Genomic DNA, 15,783 nt, shown 5'->3' with positions numbered 1-15,783 from the left:
TGGCCAGGAGCAGGCGCACGCGTGGCGAGGCTGGCTACCGCCGAGGAAGGAGCCAGGAGCCCAGGGTAAAAGCAAAGGAGGAGAAATGAGGTTGAACGGGGACGGTTACAGCCCCCGGGGAGAGCAAGGAAGGACCCACAGCCATTGAAGTGAGTCGAAGCTGCTGGTGAAACAGGAGTTTGGGTAGCTTCACCGTTTGAGGAGCAGAAATACTGAGCAGGGAAGAGAGTGGTCATCTCCCGAGTGCCGCCGCGTTTTGCCCACGTTGCTGGAGAATGGGGAAATTCCCAGGTCTCCTGCGTTAGAGCAGCTCTTGCTAAGAAAACACTGCAACGGCACCGAACAGTGACAGGCCAAGGGGAATGGCCTGAAGCTGCAGGAGGGGAGATGGAGATGGGATGGGAGGCAGCAATCCTTCCCTGGGAGGGTGCTGAGGCCCTGGCCCAGGGTGCCCAGAGAAGCTGTGGCTGCCCCTGGCTCCCTGGCAGTGGTCAAGGCCAGGTTGGATGGGGCTTTGGGCAACCTGGGCTAGTGGAGGGTGTCCCTGCCCATGGCAGGGGTGGCACTGGGTGGGCTGGGAGGTCCCTGCCCACCCAAACCAGTCGGGGGTTCTGGGATCCCATGAATTCCTACACTTCGAGATTGTCCCCGGCAGTCCGACCTGTCCTGGCACCCACACAGCTCTCCACTGCCCTCGTGAGCTGCCGCCCCACGCTCGTCCCATGGGCACCCTGAGTGCTGTGGGCGCAGGGGCAAGGAGAGGACAGAGCGAGGGACAAGACACACGATGAGAAGGAAAAGGGCAGGGAGCAAGAAGGCAGTCCACAGCTGCGTCAGCAGTAAGAGAAAATTGAAAGAAGGATGCTTCACTACGCGCAGGGAATGAATGATCGTATCAGAGGAAAAAACTAAGCATGCAATCTTTTTTTTTTTTTTTTGCTTCAGTCTTCATTTAAAAGGTCAGTTGCAATCAGATGGCTAACAATAAATGTCAACAAAAAAGGGGCTGAGGACTCAGGCTAAAATAAGAAAATGGTAAGTTAAAGATTTATTATACGTGCTGGATGTTTCCAAATCGGCCAGGTCTGATTTAATTCATAGCGATGTACGTAGGGAGGCTGTAAAGCAACGTTGGAGCTGCGAGTGAGGAGCTTTGGGAACACAGGCAAAATGTCCCGACAGGAACAGGACAAACGCAAAGAATACCTTTAAAATGGGGGAAAGGAGGACTCGGGGAATTAAATACTCAAAGACATTGAATGGGCCGACAAAATCCATCTGTAAGTATCGACAGGAGAACGAGGTGAACAGTAACAGCCAGCGTGGTTTGGTCCAAAGCAGATCACATCAAACCAACCTAATTTTCTGCTAAGAGTAAGAGACCTTGCAGATACGGAGGAGGCACAAACGATGCTATATCGAGAGATTTTGGTGAAACTCTTTGAGGCTGGAGTGGAGCTAATGAGGGCAGATCTTTCCAAAAGAAACAGGTTGTAGGGAGACAGAGATGGAAATGTGGGTGGTTCTTCTTCAGCCCAGCACTTACTTCCAAGGGCGAGCCCCGCCGGGCACCGCTTTTCAACCAAGAACGGGACCATTTGGAAAGATTTTGCAAGAAATCAATGGCAATGAAGTGAAAACATGAAAGACTGAAAGAAACGGGGTAGTTTCCACCAGGGCTAGAAGACCGTGGAGAGAGGTTAGTGGTGATCTTCCAGTACCGCAAAAGGCTGCTGCGAAAGGGAATATCCCGATTCAGCTACCAAAAGGAGACAGGACAAGAATTTCTAGTCTTAAAACACAGCAGGAAATATTTAATTAGAATTTAGGAAACCCGTGGTACGCCCCCCAGGATAAGCCAGCACTAGAATAGTTCACACACGTATGACACAGAGTCGCTGCCACTGGAGGTTTTTAGGAGCAGATTAGACAGGCGGCTGTCAAGAACCGTTTATCAGGCAGTTAATCACGCTGGAGGGCAAAGGATGACGGGGTAACCCCTGAGCATCTCTTCCAATCCTATTCCCGATGATTCTGGGATTTGAAATTACTGCCGGGCCACAGTCTGGGCGCCTGGGAGGAGAGCCGAACCCTGGGCAGAGCTGGCAGAGCTGCAGAGGGATGGGATGGGGAAGGGATAGAGTCAGGGTTTGTCACCTCCGATTGATCTCTCCGCTCAAGCAGCCCCGGAGAGCAAGGGCCCTAGGAAACACGGACAGTAAAAGGGCGGGGGGAATGCCAAATGACAAGCATTCCATCAGTCGGGAGCTCTACGTGTTCCAAGGAGCTCAGAAATCACGCACGAAAGGTGCAGAGAAAGTCAAAGGACTTTTCCACGGCTAGTATAATCACCAAAAGCGTTCTGAAATTTCCGCTTTGACAATGCAGACGGTACATCCCACGGGACGAGAAGGTGACTTCAAGCAGGAAAAAAATGCTCCAGTCACCAACAATAGTCCTTCCTTGCCAGTTCTGCAGCGTCTGGGTTGGGACGGTTCAGTCTTGGGGCTGTTTGGTTCCCCCTGCGCCGGCGGCAGGGGGGCAGCCAGGAGAGGAGCTGCGGGCTTGGCTTAACGAAGACGAACGTTTCCTCCACCTTTGTTTCCCTCTCCTGTCCCATGCACAGGCAACGTCACGAGGGCACGAGCGCCTGGAGAGCGTGCACCGGGGTTGTGCAGTGCTTGGCTGCCCTCAGCTACTGCATTTCATGAATATCGATGATCCAAGTTCATAACATTTGCACTGCAGAAAAAAAACCCCAGGAGTATCTATGTTTTCCAGCTTAGCCTGGGTTTGTGTTGTGATTTGTTTGCTTGTTCTTTGGGGTTGGTTTGTCTTTCTACAAATGCCTGCTGCAGTGTCTTTGACGCCAGCACGCAGTGCATTTAGCAGCGAGGAGGATCTTTCCTCAGATTCAAGATCTCTCCGCTTCCCTGGAACAACCACCCCTTGTAGTCCTACAGGATTGCACAGCACCCTGCAGTTTTTATGAGAATGTTGAACCAGGTTATAGAAACATGATTTCAAAGAGCTATGTCCCATCTACCGACAGTTCAAAAAGGATTATAATTTTTAACTGAAATCTATAAAATTTAAGGTAAGTTCACTATAACAATTTTGGTTTCTTTCTTACTACAATTCATAGGACTTTTTCTGTCATAAATCTAAAATTTATTCCTAACATTTGTATGGCTCTATATGCCAATATTTACATTTTCAACGATGAACATAAGTGGACATTTTAAAGGGGCCAAACGTCTACACTCGGGGTGTTTTCTTTGAAGAAAATTGCCCATGGATGCTCACGGCCCCTCTGTGAGTGCCGTGTCCAGGTACAACGTAGAAAAGTACAAGTGTGAGAGGCCCAAGAGCCACGAGGATGCTGCAAACTGAAGGATCGAGGGAGGTAGAAGCTGAACTAGCAAAGACATAACATAGAATCACAGAATCATTTTGGTTGGCAAAGCCCTTTAAGATCACCGGGTCCAACCACTAACCTCACCCTGCCAAGCCCACCACTAACCCATGTCCCCAAGCACCACATCTCCACGTCTTTTCAATCCCTCCAGGGGTGGGGACTCCACCACTTCCCTGGGCAGCCTGTCCCAGGGCTTGACAACCCTTTGGGGGAAGACATTTCTCCTAATCTCCAACCTAAACCTCCCCTGGCACAACTTGAGCCCGTTCCCTCTTGTCCTGTCGCTTGTTACTTGGGAGAAGAGACCGACCCCACCTGGCTACAACCTCCTTCCAGGTAGTTGCAGAGAGTGACCAGGGCTCCCCTCAGCCTCCTGTTCTCCAGGCTCAACACCCCCAGTTCCCTCAGCCGCTCCCATCGGACTTGTGCTCCAGACCCTGCACCACGTGCTTGCCCTTCTCTGGACACGCTCCAGCACCTCAATGTCCTTCTGGTAGTGAGGGGCCCAACACTGAACTCAGCACTCGAGGTGCGGCCTCAGCAGGGCTGAGTAAAGGGGGACGATCATGGCCCTGGTCCTGCTGGCCACGCTAGTTCTGATACAAGCCAGGATGCTGTTGGCCTTCTTGGCCCCCTGGGCACACTGCTGGCTCACATTCAGCGGGCTGTTGACCAACACCCCCAGGTCCTTCTCCTCCGGGCAGCTTTCCAGCCACTCTTCCCCAAGCCTGTAGCGTTGCCTGGGCTTGGTGTGCCCCAAGTGCAGGACCTGGCACTGAGCCTTGTTAAACCTCAGACGATTGGCCTCAGCCCGTGGATCCAGCCTGTCCAGATCCCTCTGCAGAGCCTTCCTACCCTCCAGCAGATCAACACTCCCCTACAACTTTGCATTGTCTGCAAACCTACTGAGGGTGCACTCGATCCCCTCGTCCAGATCATCGATAAAGATGTAAAAGAGAACTGGCCCCAGAACTGGGCCCTGAGGAACACCACTTGTGACTGACCACCATCTGGATTTAACTCCATTTGCCACAACTCCTTGGGCCCGGCCATCCAGCCCGTTTTTCACGCAAACCATATGCCTGTCCATGCCATATACACTTGGGTGGCCAGTCTGTTGTATTGAACATCAGGGGCCCACAGGAGTAGCTATTTATAACTTAAATGCTGACATAGCACCCAGTGTTCAGATTCTCTTGGAGATGGAAATCCCTTCAAAGACATGGGTTGAAAGAGCTGCAGAGGAACCAGCAGGAAGCCTGTGTGTCTCTAACAGAGGGTGAGGGGGATGAAGGCAGATGGCCACCAAGGCAAGGTCCACAGCCTGGAAGTAGTTACCTCTCCCTGAAGAGCATCCAGCTCTGCTTGCAAACGGTTGGAAGATGGTTTTAGTGGGCCCAGACCCCCTGGGCAGGGGTAATTGATTGGAGAGCCATTACTGCTCCCTGCAGCGTGAGACATGGGTGAGAGGTTTGGAGTGGAGAACTCTGCAAGAAATGCGTTGGGTTACTCCACGGCCGGTGACGGCTGTAACTGGACAGCTGCAGAGCAGTTTCCAGTAGTGCTGGTCTCTGGACCAGATTCACTCGTGGAGCAATGACATTCATGTGGTCAGTGATGTGAATTTAGGACTGTGTACGAAGTGGAACTGGGTGCTAGGGCCAGGAGCATCAAAGCGACATCTGTGCAGGGAAGGACGGAAGAGTGACACGACCACCCCTCAGTTTCCCATGTCATGGACAAAAGGATGTGTTCAGGGGAAATATATACAGCTTCTGGTTCGTCTTCTTGCTCTCCTCTTGTGTGTGAAGAACTAGGCCCCCAGACAGTGACTCGTTGCTGAAACCTCCGAAACATTTGGAGGTGTGGTTGATACGCAAGAGTAGCTCAAAGCGAGGTTTACCTAAAGCTTTCCATCTCAGTTTCAAGAAAGCCGGTAAGATTTGCTGTCGCTGAGCCCTGCTTCTCTTTCAGTCCTACCCTGCCGCTCTTGGTGGTGGTGGTGGTAGGGGTTCTGCTGCTCTCTCACGCCGGCACCAGGAGCACGTACACAGGGGATACAAAGACCATCAGGACTCCTGGCTCTCAGGAGAGCTCATCTCTCCTCTGACCCTGTTCCTGAGTCACAATGAGCAAGCTGCTCTGCATCCCGACTTGCCTATTGCTAAAGCAGTGCTAAAGCTTATTACATCTTTGTAAGGTACTTTGACATTTATTTGTTATAAAAAGTTAGAAAAGAGCTATATCTTTTTACTACTGAGTATATTTTAAAGTATTTCAGCACAAAGGTGACTCCAGCCACTATAAATGTGTTGCATGGGCTTCCCAAGACAAAAGCTACGCAGGAAGCCTTTATTCCAGAAAGGTTTTTTGGGGTTTGGTGTGGGGTTTTTTGCTGTTCCTTGATGCTCTGATGACACCCTGTGGACTTTTCCCTGTACTACTGTAGCTGTGCGAAGACCCAAGAACATTCTTTTTCTCCCCAATGGATCTTCTACTCCGCTTCCCTACATTTTTCTCCAGCGACTTTTTTTTCTTCAGGCTGTTATCTTAGTCTTTAACGGCTTTTAGCAAGGGAACCATGCCACTAATATTATTTGGCTTATACTGTTCCTGTGCCTTGCTGTCTTGCTAACATTTGCTGTTTTGCAATGAGATGGTGGAGTGATGTAGGGAAAGAAGTAGGAATCAAACTTTCTTTCTCCTATGAGTGCTCATCTCCATTTGAATTTACACTATGGATGCGAGCAGAACCACTCAAACTCCACCAAAGAGCTGGAAGAGAGCATCAGAGTTTTCAGTGGCAAAATATCAGGACGAGAGCATGGGAGTTTTCAGAGGACCATCCTTCCAACAACAGCAACATACCCAGAGACCTCATGAAGGGCATTAGATGCAGTTAACGTGGACAGAATTTGAGGTGGCCACGCTACAGAACAGAGACACCTGCATAACGTACAGGGAAAGCATCAGTCCTAAGTGTACGCAGTTTAGGGGAAAAGAATAGTCGATGTACTGACAAGGTGAGATTCAGACCAAACCTTGGACGAACACTTAGGTTGAATGTTATCAGCAATACTGTCCCAAATTGACAGCAACAGAAGAAGAGCCAATCTTACAGATTTTAATCATCCCTTTCAGTTTGTCAGTGGTGATAGCCACCAAAAAGTCTGTCTGTCTTTGTTGAAAGATGAAGACAGTGGGTAGCCAAAGGCTTGCATGGCAGCTCTGCTGAGGAAATGAGAGTAGGCTCAACCACCACCAAGGAATTTTGTGTGCAATGAGGGGAAACCTTTGAAGGAATATCAAACTTGTAAGCATGGAAAAAAGAGAGAAATGTTCCTCCAGCGGGTGGGGGCAGATACAGCCACCAAAAGTATTACAGGAGGCCAGTGAAGATCTCAGAGTACTTGAGCCCCAGCAGTAATTTAAAACATTAGGTGGAATAAATTGAATGGAGGCCACTGGGGTGGATGTTCATCAGGACATAATTCCAGCCCCTTTGGTTAGATGTCCACTGGAATGTTTTCTGCTCAAAACAGCGTGCGGCACCCTGCTGTGAGCTGTCGGAAGATGTAGCTGAACCAAGAGTGATGGGACGATGAGATGAGATGAGATGAGATGAGATGAGATGAGATGAGATGAGATGAGATGAGACGAGACGAGACGAGACGAGACAAGCAGCCAGTCAGCAGAGCTCCTGGTACAGCGATGATTTCAGACCATTAGAGACCAAAACTATTAGTCACATTGCTCCCTGCCTTATCCTTCAGCTAAGTTTGGAACAGGAGAGAAAAGCGGTGCACCAACTTCCCCTACAAAGGGAGAAACAATACCCCCGGGAGGCCTGTGGAGCCCGGCTCTGCAGGCTGCCCTTCCTCTTTCTGTGCACGGTGAAGGCGGACAGGAAAACTCCAGCTGCAGAAGACAGGTCCTGTAACCCCGCTGCACGAAATGACCCATCCGCTAACACATTCCAGACCCCAGACTGCAGAAAGTTGCACCTGGTGTTCAGTGCATCACTTCCCAAGGAAAGGGAAATGAAGTTTGCATCCTTTTCGTGGAAACAGAACAAAGTGATCTTATTGTTTGTTATCATGGATGACAATCTTGTGTGCATGAGTGAAACGCCAGACCTGCTCTCATCGCTCCCTGATTTCAAGGATGCTGATGCATCTTGTATGACAGGTGAGATCACCAACTCTAAGGTTTCACAAGGTGGGAAATGATCTCACACCCAAGCGTTAAGGCACCTTTCACTGTCATTTCGGATGGTGGAAGCACACTGAAAGTCATTCTGTTGCATATCTTATTCTAGATTTGCCCTCAGCAAAGAGAGTTGTGATTGTCTGGGGGAACACGTGGTTACTAAATGATATTTAGATAATTATAGAGAGAAACATGTGGAGATTTCAGGTATAGTCTCTCACGAGGGCCGATATGGTTACAGGCAGTTCAATGACTCAGGACTCCCAAGCCAACTTTTTCACCTACAGCCTGCGAGTCCAATACTCTCTGAACAGGATCTGAGAGATATTCCACACATGGAGGGTTTAATGTTTAATACCAGATTTACTTATTCAAAGATATTTGTTGTTCCACGGGATTTTTGATTAAGCAGAGTGATACAGCAATGAACTGAAATCACAACACGAGTACCAATGACAGCAGAAAGCAGCAGTTGCAGTGTGCCGTTCACTCACAACACAAACGTGACTCCCTTACCAATCTCCCCCGAGCATCCCTGGTCCCTGCAGAGCAAGACACAGGTTGAGACCAGCTCAGGCCTGTTGCTCTCGTCAGAGCTCTTGTTGCTTGAGGTCCAGATTTTACACTCGCTGTGGGGCTGAGCCATGGATACACTCCTCCGTTACGGTCTGGCTAACTCAGCCAGATTTGGTTAACCGTTTTGATTAACTCTGGGACAAACATTTACACAACCACTTGATCCGCTGAGCTGATATAGCCAGTTGCTCTACAAGAAAGGCTACCCTCTGGTTCCCTTTGTGCTGAGATCAGTTCGGGTTTATTTGCACCAGCCGTGGTCGGTCGCTCCTTCCTTCCCCGGGCTTCACGAGCCCTTGCCTGCCGCCTCTGAGCCTGCTTCCATTGTCGGGGTTTATTGATCGCTCCCATCGCTACGTGCATGTCTGACTGAGTCCTGATTTCAAACAAGCATGGAACAGCTTCTGCAGTAGCAAAGTCCTGCCCAAGGATGAATCCAGGAGAGCAGCTACAAAGACTTATTTGAGGAAAGAAATCAGAATTTCTGCATATTCACCCAGAACACCACCACATTCAGAAGATCAAGGGTGAGTCCCAAAGCATCTGTGAGTCAGTCCAGGGAGGGTGTTTTGTTGATCTATTGTCTCGCCCGAGGGGAATCATCAGTCCCCCTTTCCTAGTTAGGCCACAGTCAGTTCCATGACTTTTGTGAAAATCCTGGATGCTGCGAACAGACAAAATTGCAGGAAGTTGCATCAGCTGCACGCTGAAGGGAAGATAAATCCCTACAGAGGGAGCAAACATCTTGCGGGTCAATAGGTTGTCATGGGCAAAATGGCCTTAACTCAGGGAATTCACCTTGTTTAATTTATTGTGAACTAACATAAACTTTTAATTACTGGTTTAGATGTTGAGAAAAACTAGAAGACAAGCAATTCAACAAACACCTAGGGAAACTCTTCCTCCCCCTGCCCCGGACTGAACTTCAGTCCAACAGCTTTTCTCCCTGCTAATCTCAGCTCCCTGTCTTTTCACCACACACTGCACTCGCTCTCTTTGGTGAGACACTGGGCAATGCAGGAGGTTGGGGTCAGTGCTTAGTGGTTTCTGTCTACCACTCCTTGCTTCGTACTCTTTTCTTCTGCTGCTCCTTGCTTCTTGCACCTCCCCTGCTCTGGTGTGGGAGCTGCAGTCCCTTCGGGGGTGTCCCAGCTCCGCTGTGGTTTATCCACACACCACAGACCTGTCAGAGATACATCCTTTGGCACCAAGTGCCACCTTCCAAGAGTGTGTCTCCAGCTGTGTCCCCAGAAATGTTGCCTTTCGTGTGTTTTCTTTGCTTCCTCCTTTTGCATTTCTTCTTGTGTGTCTCCTCCTGTGCCCCAGGCTGTGTCACCACTTTGCCCTTGAATTTCTAAACAAAGCTCCTCAGCCTTCCTAGGGCCAGAATCAATCTCCAGCCGCTAGTCACTGCCACATCAGGAAACGGCCTGTAGTAAGACTCTTTTCTCCTGAAATAAAGAGAGAATAATTCTGTCATTTCTTGGGATAAAATGACTTTCACCTGAAATAGGCATTGTGGGAAGAGTCACTGGAAGAGGTCAAAGAGGGGTTTAGAACGGGAGGACGTGTGGGATTTGACGATGTACCCTCAGGCTGGGCAGTCCTGGTACCCAACTGTTCAAGGCAGCAGATTACCAGGACAGTTCATCACCTGAAACTTTTTTGTCCAAATGACTGGGCATAGGTGATGGTGGGATCCTCATTCACACCCTTGCTGTAACTTCAGATTGTCGCTTCAGAGGAGCGAGGTACCTGACAGGCAGGGAAAGGTATAGGGAGTTTTGTGAACAATGGAGATACAGTAGGATGTCTGCAAGGCAGAGGAGCCCAGAAGATCATGAGATAGCTTGCAAGTTCAAAGCTGAGTTAACAAACTCTCCCTTATCAGCACTAAACAAAGTCTTTCCTTCCAAGGGAATGCCCTCCTTTTCTTTGTATCTCCAGGAAAGCATGAGGACTAAGCCAAAAAAAGCCTCTCACCGCCTTATAAGTCTCTTATAGTGTGAAGATACCCTCCGTAGGCACTCATCGGGGAGACAGAACGTGCCTCTCTGTATGTCTGCTGAGGTAGGAGAACCGATGGAAGATGAAAGGCCTCTGTTCCTGGCTTTATGCTTCTTTTTCCTGACGACGCTGTTTCAGGAGCAGTGATGCACTGAGGACACCAGAGCTTCCCCAGCGTCTCCCCTCACAGCAAAGGAATCTGTTGGAAAGAAGTGGCAAGGGAGCCTTAAGGGATACTGCCAGGTGACTGTGACCCACAAAAGTCTCGCTGGCCTGAGTGTAGGCACTAAAGGGGAATGCTCTGAAGCTGATCATACATGCCAACACGACAGTCTGGGATTCATGGAGCAAACCAAAGGTGGTGAGGGTCCAGGCTTCAGGAGCTTGTCTTCTGCCCTGGTACAGATGGCGTACGGGCTGTGCCCAGAGCACTATTTCAGAGCTCCAATGAGACTCTCTCAAAGTGGCTTCTGGCCATGCCTGTGGCTTACAGCCATGCCTGTGGCCAGGGCCACCAGCAGGACAAAGGACTTCATCTCCCCACGACCTGCAGACCGCAGTCCTGGTACAGGAACATTGGCTTTCTGTTGATACAGTTGTGTCTGTGCTGGGAGTTCTGCAGCCATACCTCCTGTCAAGTCATCCTCACTCTTGTCACTGACCAACAGAGAAATGCTGCCAGAAATCTTTCACTGAGCCTAGGAAGAATGATCAGTTCTTCACCATCAGAAGAAAAGGAAGGTAAGGATATGAATAGTGAAAAATTCAAAGGAGAGTCATACAATCAATCACGGAATCACTTTGCTTGGAAAAGACCTTTAAGATCACCGAGTCCAACCATTAACCTCACCCTGCCAAGCCCACCACTAAACCACGTCCCCAAGCACCACATCTACATATGTAATACAGCTACTACTTCTCCTGCAGCAAACCTGGCTCCTAAATGTTTAGCTTGATGGCCACTGCACCATGTTCCCTATTGTTACTGCACCATATTCCCTACTATTTCATTTTCCGGAAAACATAAAGTGTCAGCTCAAGTCCAGAAGCTGTACATGGATCGAAGCAATGCGGTTCATCCAATCACACATATCAGATTTAATAACACAACTGTTGAGGAGCATGCGGAGATTTCTGAGCTGATTCTGCAACAGGCCTGCTTGGATTTCCTGGGGATAAAGCTTTGCCTGGCCAAAGAAGTCCTGCTGGGCCTGAGCTGGCTCTGCATAACCCCAGGTCAGGTATCTGCACTCCCAACAGCCCAGACATCCCGCCAATGGATGACAAGAGCCAAGAAGACAATACTGCACGCTGTCCTGAAGCGTCCATGTTATATTTCTCGTTTTCATTCAAGGTTGCGTTCATTGATTTGCGCAAAGGTTTGGGTTCCTGGTTTTTGTATCACTTTCAGAACTTAAAATAATTGCTGTAAAGCTGTAGCCCCATAACCCTCCCCCACAAGAAAGGCCATCTGCTCATGGTTTTAGCTCAGCAATCTGACATTTGCATGTTCTTTTTCCTGGCTGGAAGTATCAACCTGCAACCAGCTCACTGCCTGCTTTGAATCTGAGTTTAGAAATAGGATTTAAGCAGACTTACCAATTCTGCTTTAGCATTAATTCCTGTATAATAAGTATGAATTATTTAAGCTTAAAGCAAAATGATCGTAATAACCTTGTTCCTGATTTGTACGAAGGAGGATAGCAATGGGTTCATATATAATAAGGCCAGTCCTTCCTTTCACCATGAGGGATGAACGGATCCCCTTACAATGAACCGTGCTGCACTTCCTCCTATACAGCTTCAAGAGCTAAAATTAGATCTGAGGAGAATGACCCCTGAGAGCAGCCAGCTGACCGAGCCACTTGCTCCGAAACATCTCTAATAAGCTGTAATTTGTACTTCAGCCATTATACTTTCTGCCACGCTGAGAGCTAGATAAATGCTGAACTAAGAGGACTGAGGGATATTTTTTGCAATAAATACCAACAGTTCCATTCTGTGGCTTGCGCGGCTGCCTTTGAAAGACAGACCTGGCCAGAGCATGGGTCCTTGGAGGTGCTGGCCTGCTGGGCAGCAGGTCCGCTCCAGAAGATCCAGTCAAGTGAAGTTCCTGCTTGACTTCTCGGGCTTTGCTCCATTTCCTGACACGCCAGGACTAGCGAACTGTCCTTGCACTGGACAGACAAAGCTCCTGGCCCGGCATTCAGCTCCATCTGCCACGTAGGGACTTTAAAGCTCTGGGGAGCTTTATTGCCAAACTCATTTTGTCCCTATGGGGAAAAGTAAGCAAATATCTTCAAGAACATACTCAATGTCTTCTGAGCTTTGAGTCATCACCACTCATATTGCTTCTGCGGGCATAATCACATGCCAGGGAAGTAAGGGCAGTACGCGAGCAGATCAGTCTCTCTGTAGGCTCTCTCATGCATAAGCAGAAGCAAGGAAAACTGGATAAGGAGCAAAAAAGATTCTTTATTTCTGCTGCCTTCTCTTAGCACTTGTGAATTCTAAAAAATTAATGTCAATTTGCTAATGTCACAACTTGACTCTAAGTCTTACAACATTTAGATATACTCTTAAAATCCATGACCATGAAGAATAAGACTGGATAATAATTTGAGCTTTAATATTTTAGTTTCTTGTATGAAAATAATTTTCTAGCCCTTGAAACAATAGAAACAAAGTTGAAAAATGGCCATAGAACATCCTAAATCTTCACAAACAATAAATTTCAGCTTTGTTTCATTTTTAGCAGGCTACTGGGCTTTTGTCTGTTTCTTGTGTTTTCGCAGATAACACTGCTGGTCTAACATCCCTCTGCAAAAAGGCGAAATCTTGATTTGGTTTTACACTCAGCTTGGCACAGGTGCAAATCAGGGAGAAGTCAGACTTTCAGATCAAAGTGTTGTGTGCAAAGTTATGAACGATTGCCATCGGAGTGGGCTTTTGTAACAGGTAGGACTAAAGTATCCTGGGCTGCGTGCCCAGCAGCGTGAGCAGCAGGTCAAGGGAGGGGGGTCTGCCCCTCTGCTCCGCTCTGCTGAGACCCCCCTGCAGTGCTGCGTCCAGCTCGGGGGTCCCCAGCACAAGAAGGACATGGAGCTGTTGGAGCCAGGCCAGAGGAGGCCACGGAGATGCTGCGAGGGCTGGAGCCCCTCTGCTCTGGAGACCTCAGGCTGAGAGAGGTGGGCTGGTTCAGCCTGGAGAAGAGAAGGCTGCGGGGAGACCTTGGAGCCCCTTCCAGTCCCTGCAGGGGCTCCAGGAAAGCTGGAGAGGGGCTGGTGCCAAGGGCAGGGAGGGACAGGCCAAGGGGAATGGCCTGAAGCTGCAGGAGGGGAGATGGAGATGGGATGGGAGGCAGCAATCCTTCCCTGGGAGGGTGCTGAGGCCCTGGCCCAGGGTGCCCAGAGAAGCTGTGGCTGCCCCTGGCTCCCTGGCAGTGGTCAAGGCCAGGTTGGATGGGGCTTTGGGCAACCTGGGCTAGTGGAGGGTGTCCCTGCCCACGGCAGGGGTGGCACTGGGTGGGCTGGGAGGTCCCTGCCCACCCAAACCAGTCGGGGATTCTGTGATTCTATGAAGTCACTCATGTGCGTGTCTTTAAAAGCAGGTGGAAGTCAAATAACATATTAGAAGAAAAGCGAGTTGGGTGAATAGTGTGGACGTTCCTTCAAGAGTCCGTGGGTACAGCTCTGCCACACAAGGCACACTAGTGAACCTGAGGAGTGCAGGCTTTCTAGGTAAAAGAAGCCAAAATAACTTGTGTCGGTTCTCTGAACTGCAGTATCAAGTCAGGCTGTTTGATGCATCGCCTAGAGTAAGCTATCAGGGAAATGTGATACTCATCCTTGGGTAGGAGCAGAGAGATACAAAATTAGTTGGAGTAGAATTTGTTAGACTGGCAGATCTGGGGTTTCTGAGCATGTTTCGAGCATTAGACTAAAGCAAAGGTGGTTTTCAGCTGGCTGGGAATGATGATCTCCTCGTGACTGTTGCTGTGCTCCCAGCACCCACCTCCTCAGTCTTAGAGAATCATAGAACCATAGAATCTTTAAGGTTGGAAAAGACCTCTAAGATCATCAAGTCCAACCGTCTTGTACCCATTTGGGTAAGGTCATGCCTGAAGCAGAATTTTCTTGCAAGGGATGAAAACGGTGGGTTTCTCCACACCCTTACAGAGGGTATCTCATTGTTAACGAGATACACAGGAGAAGAGGAACGGTGAACGCTCGAACGTGTTGTCCTGTTGTCTGAAGCCATAAGGAGATGGTAAATAGAAAGCCCCCCCTCAGATACATTGGGGGACAGAATTTTATCTAGCAGGCTCCACGCTGAATCAATGCACTGTTTCTTCTGTATGGTTTTTTCTAGAAATCCTTGTGTTAATCTCTTCTGTGTGGGAAGAGTGGGAGGGAAGTCTTCACTGTTAAGAAAGCCTGTGGAGCAAATTCTTTTCCCAGGAAAAGCTCGGGTAGTTTGATTCAAGCCTCAGTGGAAGCAGGTGACAAGCAGACCCATTTGCTGACACAGCCCGTGGTTTCAGGCCGAGCTGGCAGTTCTGCGCAGGCAGTGGGCAGAAGATGCTCCATGCAGCTGCGGGGGTCCCTGGGGAGTCAGCCAGCTCCTCCACCCTGCCGACAGCACTGATGCCTCCTGGGCAGGGAGCCCGCTCCTTGCTCGCTGACCAGGAGGTTGGTTTGGAATTGGGTTTGGGGGATTTTGGTTGGGTTTTGTTTTGTTTTGTTTTTTTTTACTTTGCCTCCTCATAACAACTACTGGCTTTACTTCTAAAACCAGCTCTATGTGCCTTGGGTCTATGTGCTTATATGCTCCTCTGAACAAGGAAACTGTGGTACAGTAGATGATGTGATCTATGTAGCAGTAGCAGTAGTAATAATAATAATAATAATAATGAAGAAATATATGCCTTGGTGAGTCATGCCTGCTTATGTTTATTTTTACTTTGGAAGATGGGCTTTCAGGCTCCAGAGTGCAACACAGACCGTGGCTACTTGAGTTTTACAGCAGCTTCTCTTCCTGGAGATAGGTTCCCAGCTCAGATGCAAGGCTGAAGGAGCACATTACATCCCAGCTTTGCTTCGTGTCATCTTTGCTAGGTGCCAATGCGGGGGGTGTAAACGGGGCAATACACAAACTTATCCTTGATGTTATACTTTAAAAGGAATAATGTGGGGAATGTGGTAGACACCAGCTGCGGGAGTTGTGGGTTTGTGACTTACGAGCAGAAAGAGTGTCTTCTGAAAGGAATTTTGATGCCTAATCATGTCTGTCCTAGTCTTTGAAAAACATAGATTTGTTCCATCACAGGACGTGATTAGGATGGAAGGAAGATCGTGTGAATTGATGGACCGGATTTGGAACGAGAAGTGCAGGAGAAAATCGCTGCTGTCTTGGCTCAGCAGTGCCCAGCTTTCAGCTGACTGAAAATCGGGAGATGAATATGCTGGATGTGGAACTCAGGGCTGTAAAACATCAACTACGGGCTGGCTTTTTAATGCTCAGTCTCCAATGATAAGTATTTGCTACTCACATTGTAGAATTCAGACCTCTTG

This window comes from Balearica regulorum, chromosome 3 (genome assembly GCF_011004875.1).
Source record: "Balearica regulorum gibbericeps isolate bBalReg1 chromosome 3, bBalReg1.pri, whole genome shotgun sequence".
Lineage (NCBI taxonomy): Eukaryota > Metazoa > Chordata > Aves > Gruiformes > Gruidae > Balearica > Balearica regulorum.
The sequence above is the reverse complement of the archived record's forward strand: the minus strand, read 5'-3'. Positions refer to the sequence as shown.